This window comes from Trachypithecus francoisi, unplaced genomic scaffold (assembly GCF_009764315.1).
Source record: "Trachypithecus francoisi isolate TF-2019V2 unplaced genomic scaffold, Tfra_2.0 Lachesis_group15, whole genome shotgun sequence".
Lineage (NCBI taxonomy): Eukaryota > Metazoa > Chordata > Mammalia > Primates > Cercopithecidae > Trachypithecus > Trachypithecus francoisi.
The window spans coordinates 7,697,200-7,720,117 of record NW_022681460.1 but is presented as its reverse complement, the minus strand read 5'-3'; the positions used below and the strand labels follow the sequence as shown (position 1 = coordinate 7,720,117).

Below are 22,918 nucleotides of genomic sequence, written 5' to 3'. Positions count from 1 at the left end.
GTGAAACCCTGTGTCTACTAAAAATACAAAAAATTAGCCTGGTGTGGTGGCACACACCTGTAGTCCCAGCTACTCCGGAGGCTGAGGCAGGAGAATCGCTTGAACCAGTGAGCCAGGATAGCATCACTGCACTGCAGCCTGGGCGACAGAGTGAGGCTACATCTCAAAAAAAAAGAAAAAAAAAAGGGGTGCTCCATATTACTGTCATCATAAATTTCATTGCAAAAATTATGTGTTTTGATAATTAGTATTATGGATTAGATAGTTTGAATCTTTTTAGCATTGTTTTAATATTTTCTTATAACTGAATCAACACAAATTTAAATGATTTATAATGGACTAATTTATTAGAATAATATTTGAGATTTCACAATTTGGTAGCAGAAATGTTGAAATGTTGAAATAGGTTATTCTAGCAAAAACTCAGCATTGTCCTTAAATTACCCATGTCCATATTTAGAGATAGAAGATACAATTTCTTGTCTATTAACTATTTTCTGCTTTTACTATGTTCTTCCTATCTCTGCTGTATTTGAATGGACTATCCTTAGATTGTCTCCTTCATGTCTGAGAATTTTATGTTTAAATATATATTTAACATACAAGTAAGAACAGATATTTAAAAAACCTCTGGAATCCAAACTTTTTATTTTTTTTGAGTCGGAGTCTTGCTCTGTCACCCAGGCTGGAGTGCAGTGGCACGATCTCAGCTCACTGTAACCTCTGCTTCCTGGGTTCAAGCGTTTCTCCTGCCTCAGCCTCCCTAGTAGCTGGGATTACAGGCCCGTCTTTTTTTTTTTTTTTTGTATTTTTAGTAGAGACGGAGTTTCACCCTGTTGTTCAGGCTGGTCTTGAACCCCTGACTTCGTGATCTGCCTGCCTCAGCCTGTCAAAGTGCTTGGATTACAGGCGTGAGCCACCACGCCTGGCCTGGAATCCAAACTTTTACATTTGTGTTCATATATACATACCTATTTATCATCATCATCATCATCTTGTTCTACCTATCTATTCATAAATCTATTATCTATTTTTGTATCTACTTACCTACCTACTGACCTACCTACCTGCTTGCATGACTATTAGACCTATTGGAGCCAACAAGGCTAAGATGTGTTTTGAATTTGACTCTTGGCCTTTTGTAAGTCTGCCAATTGCAGAATAAATTTCCAACACCCATGCTAAGTCCTCCTTATCCAAGGGAGAGGGACATCCTTGAAAATATTTTACCCCACTCTGACTCAGTATCCAGTACTATTTTCCAGTGCAACTCTACCCCCTTTCCTCGCCCTCAACTAAACCCTCCAGGTCCATAAAACCATGGGAGCCCTTTGTTTATGGCTCTCTCAACAGTGAGACAATGCCTACATCTGTTGATCCACTTGGCCCCTGACCTGTGCCCATTCCATGTGGGAACATGGAAGGGGGAGAGTCAGAGCTTTCTCGATTTTATCCTCTTGTTTGTACCATTATCGTAAGTGATGGTAACATAATGGTACCAGTTGGGATGTATTTTAGATTTTTCTCTTCTGGAAGAGCTATTAAGATTAAAATAATCTTTTTTTTCTCAAAATTTTGTAGATCATTTCTGGAGCATTTCGGGGGGCATTTCTTTAGATAAACATGTATAAATATTTAATATTTTATATAATGATTGGATTCTTTAAATGCTAATTTTGTAGAATACTTCGGGAGCATTTTTAGGGCATTTCTTTAGATAAACATGTATAACTATTTAATATTTTATACAATGATTGAATTCTTTAAATGCTATTCAATCTTGTTGTTTCTTCTTTTTTCTTTTTTTAAGAAGTTTTGGCCGGGCGCGGTGGCTCAAGCCTGTAATCCCAGCACTTTGGGAGGCCGAGACGGGCGGATCACGAGGTCAGGAGATCGAGACCATCCTGGCTAGCATGGTGAAACCCCGTCTCTACTAAAAATACAAAAAACTAGCCGGGCGAGGTGGCGGGCACCTGTAGTCCCAGCTACTCGGGAGGCTGAGGCAGGAGAATGGCGTGAACCCGGGAGGCGGAGCTTGCAGTGAGCCGAGATTGCGCCACTGCACTCCAGTCTGGGCGACAGAGCGAGACTCCGCCTCAAAAAAAAAAAAAAAAAAAAAAAAACTAGCCGGGCGAGGTGGCGGGCGCCTGTGGTCCCAGCTACTCGGGAGGCTGAGGCAGGAGAATGGCGTAAACCCCGGGAGGCGGAGCTTGCAGTGAGCTGAGATCCGGCCACTGCACTCCAGCCCGGGCGACAGAGCGAGACTCCGTTTCAAAAAAAAAAAAAGAAAAGTTTTATTTTATTTTTACTTGACAAATAATATTTGTGTATACTTACAGAGTACAATGTCATGTGTCAAGATATATGGATGCACTGTGTAATGATCAAATCAGGCTCATTAGCATATCTGTCACTCAACTATTTTTCATTTCTGTATGGTGAAAATATTTAACATTCTCTCTTCAGCTATTTTAAAATATGTAATACATTAGGATGAACTATAGTCACAGTGCTGTGCAATAGAACACCAGAAATTATCCTGCTACCTAACTGAAACTTTGTCCCCATTGACCAACGCCTCCTCTTTCCCTGCCCAGCCTCTGGTAATCACCTTTCTACTCTCTTGTTCTCTGAGTTTGACGTTTTTAGATTTCACGTGCAAGTGAATGCATATGATATTTGTTTCTCTGTGGCTGGCTTATTTCGCTTAATGTTTTCTAGGTTTACCTTTATCATGTTGTTGCAAACGATAGAATTGCCTGTTTATTTTAAAAATGGAATAGCATTCCATTGTGTATTTATACCACATTTAAAAAAATCTACTGATGGACCCTTAGATTGTTTCCATAGCTTAGCTCTTGTGAATAATTCTGCAGTGAACAGAGGAGTGCAAACACCTTTTCAATGTACTGATTTGAGATCCTTTGTGTTTATACCCAGAAGTGGGATTGCCAGATCATATGATAATTCTATTTTTGTATCTTGAGGAATCTCCACAATGTTTTCAAAATGGCTGTACTAATTCCGATATTTCTTCCTGAGTCAGTTTTCTAAGTTATATTTTTCTAAAGATTTTTAATCTGAATTTCCAAATTTGTTGGCATAAAATTATTTAATGTGTTCATATTTTAAATTTCTGATCTATCTGTGATAGAAATTAAGTCGGATATCTAACTCATTAGTATTTAGTTTTTCTTTTCTAAAAATGTAAATATAAAAGGCTATAAATTTCCTTTTAAGTACTGATTCTCAGATTTTTTCTATAGTATGTTCTTTACTGTTCAGTTTGTGAAATGTTTAAATTTGCATTTTCATTTATTCTTTGACCCATGTGCTATTTTGAAGCATTTAATAATTTTTAAATATATATGTTTTTTAAATTATTGACTTCAGTGCAACATAGAAAAAACCAGGGATTCTGTGATATTGTGGAGGCATACTTTATGGTGTAATACATGATACAGTTTTATAAAGTTTTCAGGAGTACTACAGAAGAATGTAATGTTATTGAATTGTCCATATGTTCTATATTTTATATGTGTATATGTATGAATTTGTTCATTTAAGGGTTTTTTTTGTTCTACTTAACTACTTGACTTAGCAGAGAGCTGAGCTAAAGTTTTCCACTGTCATGATAAATGTGCTTATTTATTTCAGTTGTTATATATTTTTATTTCTATATTTACATAAAGTTTAGAATCATTATATCCTTCTGGTGACTCTAATTTTTATCATTTATGCATTGACTCTTTTTTTCTCTGATAGTGTTTCTTCTTCTTTAAAGCCTATTTTGCCTTATATATCTATTTTAGCTTTTTTTTTTTTGTTTAATGTTTACCTGGAATATATTTTTCATCTTTTACTTCAATATTTTCATATCCTTGGGTCTTTTGATTGTTTTTGTGTTTTTTTGGTGACTGTCTTAAAAACGGAAAATAAGTTGGTTTCATTTATCTTATACATTCTGACAATTTGGGGAGAATTTAACATATTTACATTTATTGTGATCATTGATATGTTTAGATTTATTTCTGCCTTGTTATTTAATAATTTTGTTTTCTTATCTTATGACTGTTTTAAACAATTATTGTTATTTTTAACTGATTATTTTATTACTTATTATATGGGGTTTTCCCCTCTTTTTGAGGATTAGTACATGCTATTTCTATTCTTTTAGCCATTATTTTTAAATTTTTACTACACATATTTTCCTTAATAAAATGTAAATTTAAACTAATTTTATTTATTTTTCAAACAGTGTAGGAAATGTTAGAATAATCAAACTGTAATTACCACTCCCCTGAATTAATCTTTGTTTTCCACTATTTTAGTTCTCTCCTTTTAAAAAATCTCACAAATTAGATGTTATGTTTATTACTTTCAAGAGGTGATTGGAGATATGTACAAGACGTTTAGCACTGTATTTGCATACCATTATTTTTGCATCTTCTGAAATCATTTTCCTTCTTAAAGAGCATGCTTTACCATTGCCTTTAATGAACATCTCTTGGTGATTAACTGTTTATGCTCAGGTGAATGTTTTCATTTTACTGTCATTTCTGAAAGATAAATATTCTGGGTATGTAATTAGAGAAAAATAGTGATTGTCTGTCAGTACTTTGAAGATATTATTCAACAACCTTCTGGTTTCTCTTACTGAGAAGTCTCCTGTTTTTCTAATTATTGTTCATTTTTAGATGATTTGCCTTCTTTCTCTGGAGGTCTTTCTAATTTTCTCTGAGTCTTTTTTATCAGGCAGTTTTGCTTTGATCTCTTGGCATTGACTTCTTTTCACTTATGATCTCTTGGCATTGACTTGTTTTCACTTATTGTGCTTTTGATACATTAGAAACATTGTTTATTGCATTTGGGGAATTTGGAAAATTACAGCCATTTTATTTTCAAGTATTATATCTCCTATATTTCCCTAGGACTTAGGTACCTGTTAGCCTTTCTCATTCTCTGCTCTAGATATTTTAATTTTTAAAAATATTTGAACATAATTTGTTCAGCTATATTTTCTATATTATGGATTCTGTCTTCAGCCAAGAAAGTCTAAGTTGATCAAAGTTTATGTGGACTTTTTCACTGAATTCTGAAATACTAATATATGTAGGATATTAGCTGTCCTTCTAAAATGACTTTGAACCTTTCTTATTTTGTTAAAGCAGATTTTCTAACTATAACCTAAATCCACACATTTGATTGACAATGCTCACTTTAAGTCCAACTTCTTTGGGGAATTTAAACTCAGAAAAGAGCTTAAACTTTGATTTTTATGGGAAGACTCCCTTGGCTACCTTTCATGGCTGTTATAAACACTTCCTGTTTGCATAGCACTCTGTACTTACCCCTGTTGATTAACTTACTGTGTCTTACAATTGCCCATTTTTTCTGTCTTAAACCAACACTATATTGCAAGCTCAGGGCTCCCTTTTCCTGCCATGGTAAATGTGGAGGCAGCTTCCTGGAAGAGGCCTCAAGGTCACTTCACAAACAGTAAAACAGCATATGGGGGAGAATCTCCTTGGAAAAGGACAAACTAAAATTGTAATCTGCACATCTTTTATTTAAACTCTTTCAGTACAGTAAAGTCTTCCAAGGAAGACAGTTGTCACGGGGAGTGGTCTAGACATAGCCAGCTTTTCCTCCATGAAAAGAATAAGCCTTTACTTTGTTCAGCCAGTGGGAGTTTTGAGGTGGTTTTTTACTGCTCTAAAACCTAACTTATTCTAGTACTCTAATACAGGGGACAAACATTATTTAGTCTGGTGACAAACATTATTTCTATTTTACAGGTGAGGATAAACTGTTAGGGAGGTTAAATTACTTGTTCAAGGCTCATGTGTGTTGTGGCAGGGACTAAGCATTCTTAGGCATAGGGCTCAGCTTTTTAAACCTACCTTTACAGTTTTTGTGTCTCCTCTATGGGGATAGTACTTTCTGCTCCAAAGAATATGCCATGATGATCCAGAGGATACTGATAATGCACTGGTAAGAATAATGTCTCTGTATAAACAAATGTTGGTATAATATATATGTAAACATTGACAAATTGTGAGCAGTGATCTTTATCTTAGCTCTGAATGTCTAAATTTCACTTGGAATTTTTCAGTATATTTATATGAACTCAAACATTATCCTACTTAAAAGCAGGTTAGCAAAAAAAAAGAACACTTATCAAGAGACTTTTTAAATCCAAAATGACACTATATAAGTGTCATATAATGTGTAGCTTAAGGAAGTTGTGGATAATGATATCATTATGACTGATTCTTATTGATTACATTGAAGTGATTATTAGGCATTTTGGATTTTTCAGATGTTTTTCTTGAGGTCTCCCAGATTTTCAACACAATAAACTTATAGCAGTTTTAGTGGCCTTCATATTATTTCTATGAGTGACTTCAGGGCTATCGCAAATAAATGAAAAGTCTGTGCAATTTCAAGGCAAATCAATTAATGCCCCTTACCACCTAAATCATCTCAATATTTCTTACAGATAAGTTCTACAGTAATGCTGCTAAGACTTTTTAAACTTGAATTCCACAGATGCAATCCTTTTGAACTTTAAAAATGTTTATTCTCCTCAGTGTTCTATATTCCACCAGGTATCTTTTTCCAAGATAATTTGATTTCAATAGAAAATCTTTTAATTTATTGCACAATTATAGTTGGATGTTTCTTGGCACAACTACCCAGATTTGCAAGGCCATAGCTCTTAGGTGCCAATCTGACTGAACCTTGAACCTACGGTATCCATTGCAGCTGGTGATAAAAGTTATACCAGCTCCATTTTCCACAGTTCTTAGCTGTTAAGAACAACCCTCTCTAGCTTTCTCATAAATCAACTTTGGGATAATTGGCATATGAGCTTTGTTCAATTGTTGAAGCCATATGAAATAGATTTTTTTCCATTTCATCAATCACATTTCCTCAACTTTTGTTCTTGATGGCCAACCGCAGGGGCAGTTTTCACAGGCTATGTCACTCATTTGGTCTCCCCACTTCTTTTTTATTACTGTTATATCTACATGCATTTTCATTGCAAGCATCATCCTCTTCTCAGTAGGACTTTGATTACTCACACTACTTTTTGCTTAACAGACTTGATTTTAATGAGCTAAATAAGAAATCTGACAAGCATAAATATAGCAACCATTTTCTGGACTAATAAACAACTTGGTGCCCCAATAATTCCCTTTGTAATGTAAAGATGTGACTGCATTTTGGTAAGATAAAGATTTGACTACCTGTATAATTTTATATTGATTAGGTTTGATAGGCTTAATTTTATAAATTTAGGTATTTTTTGTTGTGACAGTTTTATATAAGGGATTTGTTTAGTTCTTTGGGAAAATCCCTACCATAAAGGAGTTTATAATCAGGGTACTTTTTCAAATATTCCTGTTATAACTCAAAATAAAATTACAGGCCGGGCGCGGTGGCTCAAGCCTGTAATCCCAGCACTTTGGGAGGCCGAGACGGGCGGATCATGAGGTCGGGAGATCGAGACCATCCTGGCTAACACGGTGAAACCCCGTCTCTACTGAAAATACAAAAAACTAGCTGGGCGAGGTGGTGGGCGCCTGTAGTCCCAGCTACTCGGGATGCTGAGGCAGGAGAATGGCGTAAACCCGGGAGGTGGAGCTTGCAGTGAGCTGAGATCCGGCCACTGCACTCCAGCCTGGGCGACGGAGCGAGACTCTGTCTCAAAAAAAATAAAAAATAAAATTACAATGAAATACATTAGAATTCTTAATATTCATAGACTATGAACTCTGCAAGTAAGAGTAGAAATATTTCTTATGTTGAAATAACCTTGTTATTACCATTTTAGTTACTTTACCACATCATAACTTAAATTCTTGGATAGAATGTCTTTTAAGAGTGCTCCAAGTAAAGACTATTTGAATTAGCTGTGTGACTACCTACTAATATTTAAACTTTTGAAGATCTTTTCACATAATGGAGGACAATGTGTTCTATAGATAAACACCCACATCAGTGGTCCACCATTCCTCTTCCAGGGTTATATTTTGTTGTGTTCTGATTTTAAAGCAAATTAGGGAGTCTGTTGTTGCCAATTTTCCCATGTTCCTGTGGTTCTGAGTACTGTGATTATCAAGACAATAGAAGTGGAAAGCAGGGTTGGTGGTGGCTTCTACAGTCTTCAGTGCAACATCCACTACAGAGTTAATAGCATTTGAGGAAGATCCTCAAAAGACCAGATGTATTTTGTACATCTTTCTCAAATTATGTTAAAATTAACCATCAATATCAAAGTATACAATCAAGAAAAAAAGAAATGCATATAATGAATATTCATGGCTGTTAGTATCTTTGGAAAAGGTGGGCAATGATTTTTAAAAATAGATTAATTTTCCTTGGAATAAACAACAAGAACATTTTGGCAGCTATATACGTCTAAGAAAAGTATATTCCATTTATTATTTTGTTAATTAAATATTTATTGATCATTACTGTACATGAAACATTCTCTCGGATGGAGGTAAATGGAGTTCCTCCTTGTTAAGGAGAATAGCAGGGAGATGTGACAGCTGCACAAATGATTACACTTCCAAGCAGGATAAAATACCCTGCTCTGGTGGACCAGGAGAAGGGGAAATCACTTCTAATGGAAGTTGATGATAGAAAGAGTTTGTGAAAGGCTTTTACATGATATTTTAAATTTGATAAAAAGATCAGATGGAAGGGCATGTGCAAAGTCACAAAGGGGGAAAAACCAAAAAATGTTTTCCATGAATAATTAAACATTAAAAATATATGGAAATTCTGTGTAGGCATGACAGATGAAATCCAAAGGATTTGTTTCCAGTCCATTATTAGCATCACTAAAATAATATAAATTATTTTTAAAAAGCATAAATCTAAAATAGCATGAGAATGACTACGAGAGCGACAAAGTGTTGGATGCACTAAAGCTTCCAGGGGTGTAACTGAGGCAACAATCAAAGAAACTTGAAAATTGATGTGCAGTAAAGGGTTACAAGATATTAAAAGAAAGCCTCTAACACAAAGAAAAAGACCAAAGCAAACAAAATTTTAAAAATCCTTGCAAAGAGTAAAATAAAGTTTGGGAGACAATTTTCTTGGAGAAATAAGGAAAAAGAAATCATTCTTGAAGCAGGAAAAGGAGGTTACAACACATTTGAAAAGTCTGTAGGAGGGAGAGTCCTATGAGACAACAATGAAAAGGCCTACAGGGCTCACCTTAATCTGAGCTGTGAATTCCAAGTATTGAGAGACCATGGAGGCATTTGAGCAAGTGGTGAATGACGAGGAGTTTTGTCTTAGGATCATGAACCTGGCAGCAATACAAAGAGCAGGCTAGGGAAAAGAGGCAGAGAGCTAGGACAAAAGTTACTAAGGAAAGGAACCAGGGGTATAAATTCCAGAAGAGGTAGCAGGAATAGAGGACAGATTTAGTTTTTACAATGGAAAAATTATGAGGGAATGAAAAGGAATTGGATATGTAGCCAGAAGAAATACAGGGAATTAAAGTGTTAAGAGTGAATAAGACTCAAACTTCAGTTTTAAGCCTTTGCATTTGAGATGATTGGTGGAATTGCAGATAGAAATTATTATCCAGTATTATAGAGACTATTGGTCTCTCAAGACTGAGAGATGAAGAGTGGATCTAGAATCATGGAGGTCATTGGTGATCTTGTAGAGAACAGTGTGGTTGGTATGGTAGGGGTGAAAGCCCACTGGAAAGGGTTTAAGAGGCTTCACAAAGAGAAGCTAGAGATAAAAGGAATAATGCTTGCAAAGACCGGTGCCACAGAAGGTTGATAGCTGGCTGAGAATGAGTTCAAGAGCAGGCTTTATTAAGAAAGAGGGGAGAATTTCTATCTTATACGTATTTTCCAGTTGGGCAGCAGAGAATATCTTAATATCAGGAAAATTTTACGAAATTCTATCATGGTTTTCATAAGTGATTATAGCTTGCTTTTCAAAATGCACAAACTGACCACAATATAAAATAATTAAGTAGCACAAATACTTTAAAAATAGATGTAGATATTAATAATACTAGCTAATTTCTGGTTAGTATTTACATCATGGAAGAAAATATAAATTTGATATTTTTACAGCTTATCATTTTTTAAATTAAATAGAAACCTTTTTTGAGGTCTTTATAGGAATCAGCATATAAATGTAAAGACAAATTCTGGCTTCTTGCTAGAAAACCCTTTAAGAAGCATAATTTTCATGGCATCTTGTGGTCTTAATCCAGAAAAAGCTCTGCATTAAAAAAAAAAGAACAAAAAATATAAACTGCACCAAAATTCAATATTTTGTTAGTTACTTTTCTGTCTCCATCTTTAGTTAAGTGTTAAGAGTTAATAAGACTCAAACTTCAGTTTTAAGCCTTTGCATTTGAGATGCATATCAATTTTATTCATAAAACAATTGAAATAATTTAATTTCAAACCATTTGGGTTTGTCATATTTACTCCCATTTACATGCACGTAGTAGATAAGCATTTCAGACAAATTGTGTAATTACTTATGACTCAAGTACATAGTTATCAAAGGGCATTTAAGTCCTGTGAAAAGCATATGTAATAGTGCATTTGTATTATGTAAAATTGATTGCAATTAACAATGGATAAGCATATACCTCTAACACTTATGCAATTATCTTTGTTGAAGTCTAAAATGTTTTGATTACTAGTAACAGGTAAGCACGGAGGTCAAATGTAGACTCTTGATTAGGGTCTTAATCTGTTTATGCTATCATAACAAAGTACTACAAACTGGGTCACTTAAACAATAGAAATTTATTTCTCATCGGTTCAGAGGCTAAGAAGTCCAAGATTTAGGCACCAGCAGATTTGGTGTCTGGTGCGGGTCCACTTTCTGGTTCATATGTTACACTTTCTCACTGGGTCCCCACTTGGTGGAAGGGGAGAACAAATTCTCTGGGGACTCTTTTAGAAGAGCACTAATGCTATTCGTGAGGCCTTCACACTCGTGACCTCATCACCTCTCCAAGTCCCCACCTTTTAATATCATTGCCTTGGGGGTCAGGATTGTGATGGTGGACATAAACACTAAGGCCATCGTCGGGTAAACCCTGAATCCTGTTACGTGCAGAGCACCGTGCTGACTGACTACCAGCAAAACAAAGATAGGTGAGAGACGGCTCCAGTCTTCAGGGACTTCTAGTCGGGTAGGGCAGATAGTCATATGGAATTAAAATATTACATTCTGATGTCTGCAATAACAAAAGAATAAAACAAAGCAGGTGCTTCAGTAGTAGAAGAGCAATTAATTCCCACAAACTAATCAGATAAATGTTATGTGTTTCTAATCATAGACTACAAGAAAGCCAGAAAAAAACATTAAGAATAAAAAAGCCTAAGTAAATACAGTAGAGATGGAGACCATGAAACAGCCTTGAAGTGGGGAATTAAATGGCAACAGAGAAGATCTAAACACAAGAATAGGAGAAAATGATTATCTTGTTAATAGAATATACTGACTTTTCTCTCATACCATTATTTGACTTTCACACATGCAAAAAATTCCTATCATGACGATCAATCAGAAAAGATCTATGGGAAAACAATTCCATAACTACGTAGCATTACAAACATATCTATCATTTTTCCTGTTAAGTATTCCTGACTTATGAACATATCTACAGAGGGCTTCATTATTAAAGGAACACAATTAAATGCTTTTTGGCTAAACATTTAAATTGATTTTCCCTACTAAAGGCTGGCTGCCTTTTTGTTTATAATTGAGTCTCCAGCTATTAATTGGCAAAGCCATACAGCTTCCTGCATACAGCATTTCATCACTTCAGAGTCGGAGAGAGTAGAGTGGGCCCGTCTGGCACTGGGGCACTAGGAGATCTTGTTTCTAGATTTAGTCAACCCATTGAAAAAAATACCATTCATCAAAAAGCATAAGTGTTAGAGGTATGTGCTTATCCATTGTTAATTGTAATCAATTTTACATAATACAAATGCACTATTACATATGCTTTTCACAGGACTTAAATGCCCTTTGATAACTATGTACTTGAGTCATAAGTAATTACATAATTTGTCTGAAATGCTTATAATACATAGTATAAAAGAGATTTAACCATAAAATGTAACATTTATTTACATAGATGCACATCCAATTTTGACATGTGTAATGTTTTCTAGTGTCTATCATGGTATCAGTGATGTTTTATCTTCACTTCTGAACATTTTGAAGCAGATTCTGAATATCAGCTTTCTTTTCCTTGCCTAATGAACTTTCTGCCATGTAATTAGTCTTAGCTAACACATATTTTAACATTTTAAAAGTGCTTAGAAATCACCTCGTCCACCCATTTTCATTTTAAACGATGAGGAAACAGGTACAGAGAAGTTATGGGACTTATATAAAGTTAGTATAGGTTTGGCTTATGATAACTCTAAGTTCAAAGGTGGATATAGGTTTTGCGGGGCTTGAAGCTTATAAAATTTGGGAAGCCCTTTTTAAGAATGGGAATATAAAATTAGGTGAGAAACTTAATATTGACTAAGAATGATAAAAACATTAAGAACCTGGCAAATACCACAAATAAAATCCATCCAGATAGTAACATTATTACATTGCCCCCGACATCTTTGCAATATTTTTCTCTGTGTTTATTAGCTGCATATTCCTTGGTCTTTACTTCATGACAGCAATTACATAATGTCATTTTCTGTGGAAAACGAAGAAAGATGATCAGATTCTCCTGTAGCATAGTTAATGGAAACTTGCTTTTTACTAAGGACAGTTAAGTTTCTTTTGGCTTCACAACTTACTGCTATTGCCACATCTCTGACTCCCATCTGCATGTCCTCATTCAGGTCACACAAGCCCTGGAGCAACCTCCTCCCTGGATGTTCTCCAGCAAACAAGACTCCAGATCCTCTCTGTCAACAATGAGCTGTCTATGAACCTGGATCTTTGTGCTCCTCAAAGCAGGGAGCAGAGCAGCGACCCCCTCAGGTCCTTCTCTGGGATTAGAGATAGCATCCAGATTCTGGGTCCCAAGCCAACAGAGGATAGTGCTAGCCGCCCACTCTTCTGTCCTGAGCCTCAACATCAGAATTTAAAGGTGACCCAGGCTCCAGCCTCCTAGCAGGTGGCTGATGCTAGGTCTCCTGAGAAGAGCATTTGGTAGGAGCCCATACAAGTGAGAGGCTTGGAGCTTAAGCTTGGTTAATCTCATAGTCAATCTGCTTCTGCCTCTGGCAAATCCTTGCAAAAAGCCAGACACTGTTTTCCCCTTTACTAAGAATTTAAAACATTGTAATTGACCCGCTAAGTACTCAGGTAAAAATATTTTGTGATTCACCTGTGTCTCCCTAAGCCACATCTCTCTCTGGGTTTATAATAAGCTAGCATTAAACTGCATAAGAATGATATGCTGGACTTTGGGGACAGGGTGGCAGAGGGGTGAGGGATAGAAGAGTACATATTGTGTACAGTGTACACTGCTCAGGTGACGGGTGCACCTGAATCTCAGAAACCACCGCTAAAGAACTTATTCGTGTAACCACACCCCACCTCCTCCCTAAAAACGTATTGAAATAAAAAACAAAGTCAAAAATTAGCTAACATTAAATCAACCAACTATTTCTCTGGGTGAATGTTCTGTCATACACTTGCACAAACCCCGATCTCTCTTCAGAGGCCTCTTCAAAAGTTCAGTATCAGACTCACTTGGCTCCCTCGTGCCATCTGTGTGACGGTGTTTTTCTCCACTTCTGGACATGCAGTTGGCCATGTGGCTCACAGGCCTCTGCCGTGTTCCCTGTGGCACCTGCGCAGACTGAGTGGCTTGGCATTTGGCTGATGTAGGCCACGTGGGCACACACTCAGTTTATTCAAAACATCACCTCAGACACTACCATTTCCAACGTTTTCGTTCCAGATTTTAGAATTCCCATCACACCATCCCAAATTCTACTAAGCATCAGACCAGGCCATGCTACCGTGTGCTTTCAGGGCTTACAGAGACTTTGGTGAGATGTTGGATTTGGTCATGATGCTATTTATTGTTATTATTAATTATTAGTTTGGTTTAATCACAGCCTTCTATCCTCAAGTTCTAGGTAAAATTGCCAAAGTAGACTTCTTTGAGTTTTGGGATTTTTGAAATTTGGTGCATGTGATTTCATGAGGAAATATTTTATTTTATACTTTTACTGTAGAGATGGATTTAAAGTTTAATATTAGCATATTCTAGAGCATCTTCAGGAAGACAGCCTTGTAACTGAATCCTGCCATATGGTTCAAATGCAGCTTATTTGAACAACATTTACTGCACTTGCTTTGAACTAATAAAAGAAGAAAGCTCCCTACCTTCTTTCTTTACTTCCTTCCCACCTTCCTTCCTTCTTTCCTTCCTTCTTTTATTCCTTCCTTCCTTCTCCTTTCTTCCAACACACATTTGTGGTGAACACGTCCTTTGGGCCAAACACTGTTTTGGCCCATAAGTATATAGTTGTGAGCTACTTGATACTGTTCAAGCCTCATGGAGCACACAGTCTGAATATGTAAAATACACATGTGCACCAACTGCAGGCGAATAGTGTCATCGTTTGCCATATGAATGAAGGTTTTTCAGTGTTTTTGAGGGAGGAAACAGGTGTGAGAATTGAGAATTGAGTTGTTACACGATATGGGGTTGCAGAGCTGTGCTGACGCTAAAGGAAAAGCGAGTCTGCAGGGTGACTGTGGCGTCGATTCTGACTCAGTGGCAGTGGAGCAGCTTCTGCCCCATCGAAAGAGTATTATGTGATGGAAAGAGGGCTTTGTGCTTCTTCTTGTTTTAAATACAACATCTGGGAATTTAATTTGTTCCTGTGTTTGTATAAGCGCTATAAGCATAAGGGGTATTACCTTGTTTTTATATAGTTTATTTATTTTTATTTATTTAACAAACATGTTTAAAGCACATATAACCTGTTAGGGGCTATACGAGGTGTTTTACAAATATCAGATCATTTTATTTGTACATATTTTAGTTATATTGTAGGTAAAAGCAATCAATGCAAACTTAGAGGTTGAGGAGAATATAAATATGTATATATTTTTTACCTTTATGCACTCACTCAAGTTTAAAATACCTTGTTGAAGATGAAGTCCCTGGTGAAAATGTAGAGACTCGGGGAAATCTAAGTGGCAAATATTCAAATGCGTTAACTTTCCCCAACAAAAGGCATTTCCTTGCCTCAGTCTCTGAACCAAGACTCTTGATTTCCTTCTGGAGAAGCTCCTTAGTTCCTAATGCAGACCAGCACGTGGAGCAGCACGTCCCGAATCCTCCAGCAAGCCTGCCTGGGCTTGTGCCGCGCTGGAAGCGAGCCTAGCGAGGTGGACCCCTGAAGTTCCAACACTACTTTATTTATTTATTTATTTATTTATTTATTTTTTATTTTTTTGAGGCGGAGTCTCGCTCTGTCGCCCAGGCTGGAGTGCAGTGGCCGGATCTCAGCTCACTGCAAGCTCCGCCTCCCGGATTCACACAATTCTCCTGCCTCAGCCTCCCGAGTAGCTGGGACTACGGGCGCCCACCACCTCGCCCGGCTAGCTTTTTGTATTTTTTAGTAGAGACGAGGTTTCACCGTGTTAGCCAGGATGGTCTCGATCTCCTGACCTCGTGATCCACCCGTCTCGGCCTCCCAAAGTGCTGGGATTACAGGCTTGAGCCACCGCGCCCGGCCTACTTTATTTATTTTTATTTGTCAACTTTTATTTTAAGTTCTGGGGTACACGCTCAAGATGTGCCGGTTTGTTTTGTAGGTAAATGTGTGCCATGGCGGTTTGCTGCACGGATCAATCCATCCCCTAGGTATTAAGTTCAGCACCCATTAGGTGTTCTTCCTGATGGGTTCCCTTCCTCTGCTCCACCGACAGGCCCCAGTGTGTGGTGTTCCCCCACCCCATGTGTCCATGTGTTCTCATCATGTGGCTCCCACTCATAAGCAAGAACATGCGGTGTTTGGTTTTCTGTTCCTGCGTTAATTTGTTGAGGATAACAACTTCCAGCTCCATCCGTGTCTCTGCAAAGGACATGATCTCATTCCTTTTTATAGCTGCATAGTATTCCATGGTGTATATGTACCACATTTTCTTTATACAGTCTGTCGTCGATGAACATTTGGCTTGATTTCATGTCTTTGCTATTGCCAACACTGTATTTTAAAAGAAAGTATTTCTACTTCTTGAAGGGCATGGGCCTTATCTACAGTGCTGGGTTGATCTGGTTACAGGGAATCCACAGAAAATATAATCTAATAGTTATTCCCATTACAATATGGTATGCCTGTCATATTTCAGCAAGCAAACTATAAAGGGAGAGGAAATTCACTTTTATTTGAGCTACACTTTACTCCTCTGAGGCTTCCCTGGTTTGTGGCAAACAAACATTGTAACAGCTTCACCTAGAATTCAAAATTTTAAACCATCTAACAATGTTATAATAGATGAATCTTGGAGCTTGGAGGCCAGGGAAAAGATAGTCATGAGCAAAATCAGTCTTCCTTCTCTTAGAATAAGTATTGAGAGTATTTGTTTGTGCATGTCAATTCAATAACGAATAAGAATGTGACCTCAAAACAGTATGTAGTCCATTTCTAGTCAAGATGGAATAGCAGGAACTGAATTTCTCTTCTGACATAAAACAACTTTAGACAAAAACAACTTTAGACAAGATGTATGAAACAATGACACTCAAGCCATTAAACATCAGGCCATGAAGGACAGTGATCCTCAAGAGATGGGTAACAGATGAGGTGGGACCTACAATTGCCTCAACTTACTGCCTGGGAAAAGTTTTCAGAGAGTAGAAGCCTGGCTGTCTCCTTGAGTTCAGAAGATGAAACTTGGAATTCAAGGAAGTTAAATAGGCTGGAATTCACAGGACAGTATGACACAGGAATGAGGTGTACAAAGAGAACTCAAGATCTGCAGAGGGTGCATGTGTGTGAGGAAACTAAGAGGGAGGGAAAAGAAGCACCTAAAATAGTAAGATGGAACAGGGGTCGAGGCTCAACAAAGCAAGAAATACTTCCTCTTCCCAATAGCCAGAGTGGAAAACTTAATATTTCAAGGGACATTGAGTAGAGTACTAAAAAGGATCTCACACTAAGGGGGAAAAATGAACCTTGGTAAAAATGCTAATTTAGGACCACCTAAAAAAGTTTAAAAGCAAGACTAGAATATTTGGGTTCACATTAATCCCAAATATTCCAAATAAATTAACCATGTTCCAGAGAAATTTCAAAAATATTTATAGCTATAAATCAACCATGCTCCAAAGAAATTTTAAAAATATTTAGAGCTATACTAAAATTCTTAGCCTATATAAAGTAAGGTCCAAAATGTTTGGCAACCAGTTAAAAATTATCAGACAGGCCGGGTGCGGTGGCTCAAGCCTGTAATCCCAGCACTTTGGGAGGCCGAGACGGGCAGATCACGAGGTCAGGAGATCGAGACCATCCTGGCTAACACGGTGAAACCCCGTCTCTACTAAAAAATACAAAAACTAGCCGGGCGTGGTGGCCGACGCCTGTAGTCCCAGCTACTCGGGAGGCTGAGGCAGGAGAATGGCATGAACCCGGGAGGCAGAGCTTGCAGTGAGCTGAGATCTGGCCACTGTACTCCAGCCTGGGTGACAGCGAGCCTCCGTCTCAAAAAAAAAAACAAAAAAATTTATCAGACATACAAAGAAGCAAATAAATGCAGCCTAAAATGAAGAGAAAAATCAATATATTGAAACTGACTCAGAATTTGCACAGATAATAGAAATAGGACATTAAAATAGTTCTTATGACTGTACCTCATATATTGAAGGAGTAGAAGATACATCTTACATGTTAATAGAGACAGAGAAAATATAAAAAGATCCAAATCAATTTTTAGAGTTGGGAACTACAGTATCTAAGATGAAAAGCACAGTGGATGGGATCAAAGACGCATTAGATATTGCAGAAGAAAAGATTTGTGAACTTGAAAACAGCCATAGAAAATACCCAAAAGGAAGCAGATACAAAAAAATTAAGAAAAAAATGAAAATAACATTTTTCAACAATGAGACAACTAGAATTGACCTAATATACATGTAATTCAAGTCACTGAATGGGAGAGCAGTGGGAGATAAAATAATTGAAAAGATAATGACCAAAAAATGTCCAAAGTTGGTAAAAACTATGAACCCACACATCTAAGAAGCTCTGTAAACCTAAACACAAGAAAGATGAAGAAAATGACACCAAGGCCCATTATAATCCAGTTGCTTAAAATAAGTAATAAGGAGAACATCTTAACAACAGACACAGAAAAAAAATGACACATTGTAAACAAAGGAAAGATGAAATGTATGATACCCTGGGAAAGAAATGCAGGCTAAAAGATGGTGGAAGAACATCTTTAAAGCATGCAAAAAATTATGAACCTATAATTCTTTATTCTAAAGAAATACGTTTTAAAATGAAGGTGAAATAACAAGTTGTTTTCAGATATACATAAGTCAAAACAAATTATCACCAGCAGACATTCACTAAAGAAATGTTCAAAGAAGTCCCTCCAGCAGAGGGAAAATGGAAACGGAGGAAACCCTGTGTCTACACAGAGGAAAGAAGGGACCAGAAATGGAAACTGTAAGAGTAAACATACTTTATTTTTCTAATTATTTTAATATCTAATATTTTCTGATTATTTAAATCTTTAAAATTAATCTACTGTTTAGATAAAAATTACAATGTAGTAAGGTTCCTAACGTATGTAGGATTAAAGTCTATGACAAAACTAGCCTAAAGGCCTGAAGGAAAAAAAAGAAGTATATTGTTCTAAGGTTTTTATATGTGTGTGTGAGGTATAGTATACCATCACTTGAAAGTAGACAGTGGTAAGTTTAAAATGTTTACTCTAAACCCTAAGTGAACCACAAAAATAACCATAAATAATTATAGCTAATAAGCCAAAAAATAATGTAAAACCTAGTAATACAAAATTCTTGAGTAATTCAAAGGAAGGTAAGAAAAGGAGACAAAAGGAACAGAGAACAAATGAAACAAAAACAAAAAATGGCAATATGTATATTTAAACCCAATAATATTAATAATTATATTAAATATAAATGGTTTAAAAACACCAATGAAAAGGAAGCAATTGCCAGATTGAATTTAAAAGCAAGACCTAACTATATTCTGCCTACAAGAAACCCACATCAACTATAAAGGCACATACAGGTTAAAATTTAAATGGAAAAAGATAAAATATGTGAACACTAATCAAAAGACAACTGCAATAGCTAATGAATATCAAACAAAATGGATTTCAGAACAGAGAATATTGCTAGGAATGAAAAGGATCATTACATCAGAAGAAAGGAATCAGTTTATCAAGAAGATGTAACAATTCTAAATACTAAGCAAAAACTGACACAATTTCATGGAGAAATATATAAATCCACAATGATAGAGATTTCAACACCTATTCCTCAAGAATAGATGGAACAAGTAGATGGAAAATTAGTAAGGATATAGGCAATTATTATTACAAACATTTGTTATTATGAAATATGTGAAATATTTTTGGGTTCAAACAATTTGAGTTACATTTTCTTTAAATGAGACATAAATAGTGCCACATTGTAGAGAGCAAAATTTAAGAGTGTGAATTAGTCAGCTATTACTTTAGTAAATTCAAATTTTAGATGATTTTTTCTTTGTAAAACATAGCACTTTCTCTAGAAGTCAATTTTTAAACATCAAATGCTTTATTACAAAGTCAAAATAATCATAGAAATGCTCAATTTGACTGTCCCTCTTTATGTACTTTCCTGGTTTATTTATATTATTTGGTTGGGGAACTTTGCTGAGTTACCTAAAGGAAATTTCAGAGAAAATCTGTAATGGAAAAAGAGACCATATTAACTTAATTCAGAGTTTCCTATCCCAAAGTTTGTATAAATCAAGAAATTACTTAGTCAAATGCTTTTATGGAAGCAAAGTTTTAGGAAAAATATTTTAAATATTAATTTTAATGGTAATACTAAGAGATTTTAAATATTTTATTCTTACAACTTTGTGAGAATAGGTATTATTATCTCAATTTTACAGTTGAGCAAACTGAAGCTCGTATGTTTTAACAACCTGTCAGAAGTCACAGAAAGCAGCAGAAAAAGTTCTTCTAAATCTATGTCCACTTTTTTCTCCACTAACTTCGTGATAAGAATAACACAAAACAAAATCACCTAAATTAACATCCAGAAATAACCATTCATCCTTTTTGTGATTGATGAAATATAGCCTTAATCTGATAACATGAATATGTAGAGGGTAAAAGGAAGGAATATGTATTTTGTTTAGAGACTATATAGGTAAATAGATATTTGCGTATTTTTAATAGAAAATATATTTTTTTAAAGTAAAAGTGAGAACATTTGAGCTAATCTAATTCACAATTTCAAAATAGCACGATCTCACTACAATAAAATACATTCAAGTGTTAGTTAAGCATTGACTGAAAAACTGAGTGATATTTTTAGACTACACAAAAATGTACTAAATATTTCATAAGCATGCTTACTCATTCTCTTCCTCCTTTCTTTCTCCTCTCCACATATACATATATATGCTACTGGCAAAATGAAATTATAACTGCTGTTTTTCTTTTATCATTATGTGTTGGCACCTCTTTCTCTGCCAATAATTAGTTTGCATTATATTTTTTTAGTGGTGTTTTGAAATCTATATTTAAGGACATTATTTAGCCAAATCTCTATGTGGAAGGCATTTAATAGTTTTCCTCTATTTTAAAATATGCTATGATAATTATTCTTGTAGTTACATCTCTGCAAACTTTTTAATTATCTCATTAGTGTAAATTCCTGGAAGTGTAATTGTTGGATCAAGGGGTATTAACTTTATAAATTTTGAGACCTATTGTTAAACTTCCCTCTAAAAGGATTGTACTTGATTTGGAGTCCCTCTAACAGAATATAAATGTATTTCTTTTATATTCTTGTCAACAATTGATATTATCAATGCATTTTTGTCAACTGGTTAATAGAAAACGACATCTCCTTGCTTTTATGTATATTGAACATAAGGATACTACCTTTTCGTATACCTTGTTTTCATTTTTAATACATTTTGCTCTGTTATAAATTGGAAACAATTGGTCATGTTTCTCAAATATTTTATTTGTTTTATTATAATCATATTGACTTTACAGATTAATTAGGAGAAAATTACAAATTTAGAATATTGAGTCTTCCCTAAGAACAAGATGAAATCTTGTGGAACCAGACATTTTTATTTCTTCAAGTAATCCTTTATGTCCTTCAGTAGAGCTTTGTTATTTTCTTTGTTTAACAATGTGGCAGGAACCAAACCTCTTTTCTTTTTGAATAGTTTTCTCTCTTCCCCTTTAGTTAAGCATGGCCATGTAACTAAGTCCTAGCTAGTGAACACCAGTTCCAGTCCTTGTTCTACTCCCCCCAACCCCTGGTCATCTTATCTCAATTTCTTTTTTTTTTTGAGACGGAGTCTCGCTCTGTCGTCGCCCAGGCTGGAGTGCAGTGGTGCGATCTGGGCTCACTGCAAGCTCCGCCTCCCGGGTTCCTGCCATTCTCCTGACTCAGCCTCCGGAGTAGCTGGGACTACAGGCGCTCGCCCCATCGCACGGCTAGTTTTTTTTGTATTTTTTTAGTAGAGACGGGGTTTCACCGTGTTAGCCAGGATGGTCTCGATCTCCTGACCTCGTGATCCGCCCGTCTCGGCCTCCCAAAGTGCTGGGATTACAGGCTTGAGCCACCGTGCCCGGCCGATCTCAATTTCTTGATCTCCTTTATCTGCATGGAAAGGACTGTGAGGACCTAGAGGAAGGTAGAGCTGCAAGATGGAAAGATTGCTTTCAAGGCTACCCAGCTAGAAAGAACATCTGCATGGGACTTTGTGCAATCCAAAAATAAGCTTGTATTATTTTAAGACACTGAAGGTTTTTTTTGTTTCTTGTTTGTTTTATTGTTGTTTGTCATAGCAAATTCTGTTTTTCTAATACAGAAATTCAGAAGTTGGTTCTAAGAGTGGTGAGATACCATAAAAAACTAAAGCAACTGGTCAGTAGGGCTATGAGAAAACAGTATAGAAGACTGATAAGATGAAAAATATTGATATTCCATGAAATAAACATTTTTAAATGTCAACTGTGACAATTCAGAAGGCAGACTCAGTGCTCACTGGGACTGTGGCTCTAGGGCAATACTTGAAAAGAATCAGAATGATAGTGTATGTTTGCTACTCTTGGTGCTCTCAGCAAGACATTACAAGAAAGAGGTGAGATCAGATAAGAGCTAGTTAGTTTTCAAGCACAGAAAAATGGGAATGGAGATGTTTCAGTAATCAAAATCCTTACAGGTTTGGAAAATCCAACTGCTTCTGGACCCAAATAGCATTAATAACAAGTAAATGTGCTTGAGAAAGTTCTCAGCTACAAAGGCCCAGTGAAACTTCTCACTGGGAAAACAGACTCATCCCTGCAGCCTAAAGCAGATTATATATATATGGCTTTCCCAATTAATTTTTTTTCAGTTAGCTTTGGGTAGGCACAATTATGTTGACAAAGAAAGAGAGAATGAGGGAGGCAGAGAGAGAGAGAGAGAGAGAGAGAGAGAGAGGAGAGAGAGAGAGAAAGGCAGGTGCATGAGGGCAAGGAAGCAATGAAACAAATCAATTTGAGAAGGAAATCAATTTAGGTATGGTTATTAGGACATAAAACTGTACAGAAACAAACAGGTAAGTCTACAATATTTTGGGGTTATCATACTGCCAAGGAAACTATGAGTTAAGACTAAAAAAGCCTTCCCTTGTTAATTTCCTATACAAACCCTTGGATCTTTAAA

At 36.1% G+C, this 22,918-nt stretch overlaps 1 protein-coding gene across 2 annotated transcripts in view; it reads left to right on the top strand.

Moving 5' to 3' along the window:
• Nucleotides 1-22,918, top strand: part of PACRG (parkin coregulated) — a 582,476-nt gene that overhangs the window by 35,675 nt on the left and 523,883 nt on the right. The window lies entirely within an intron of this gene.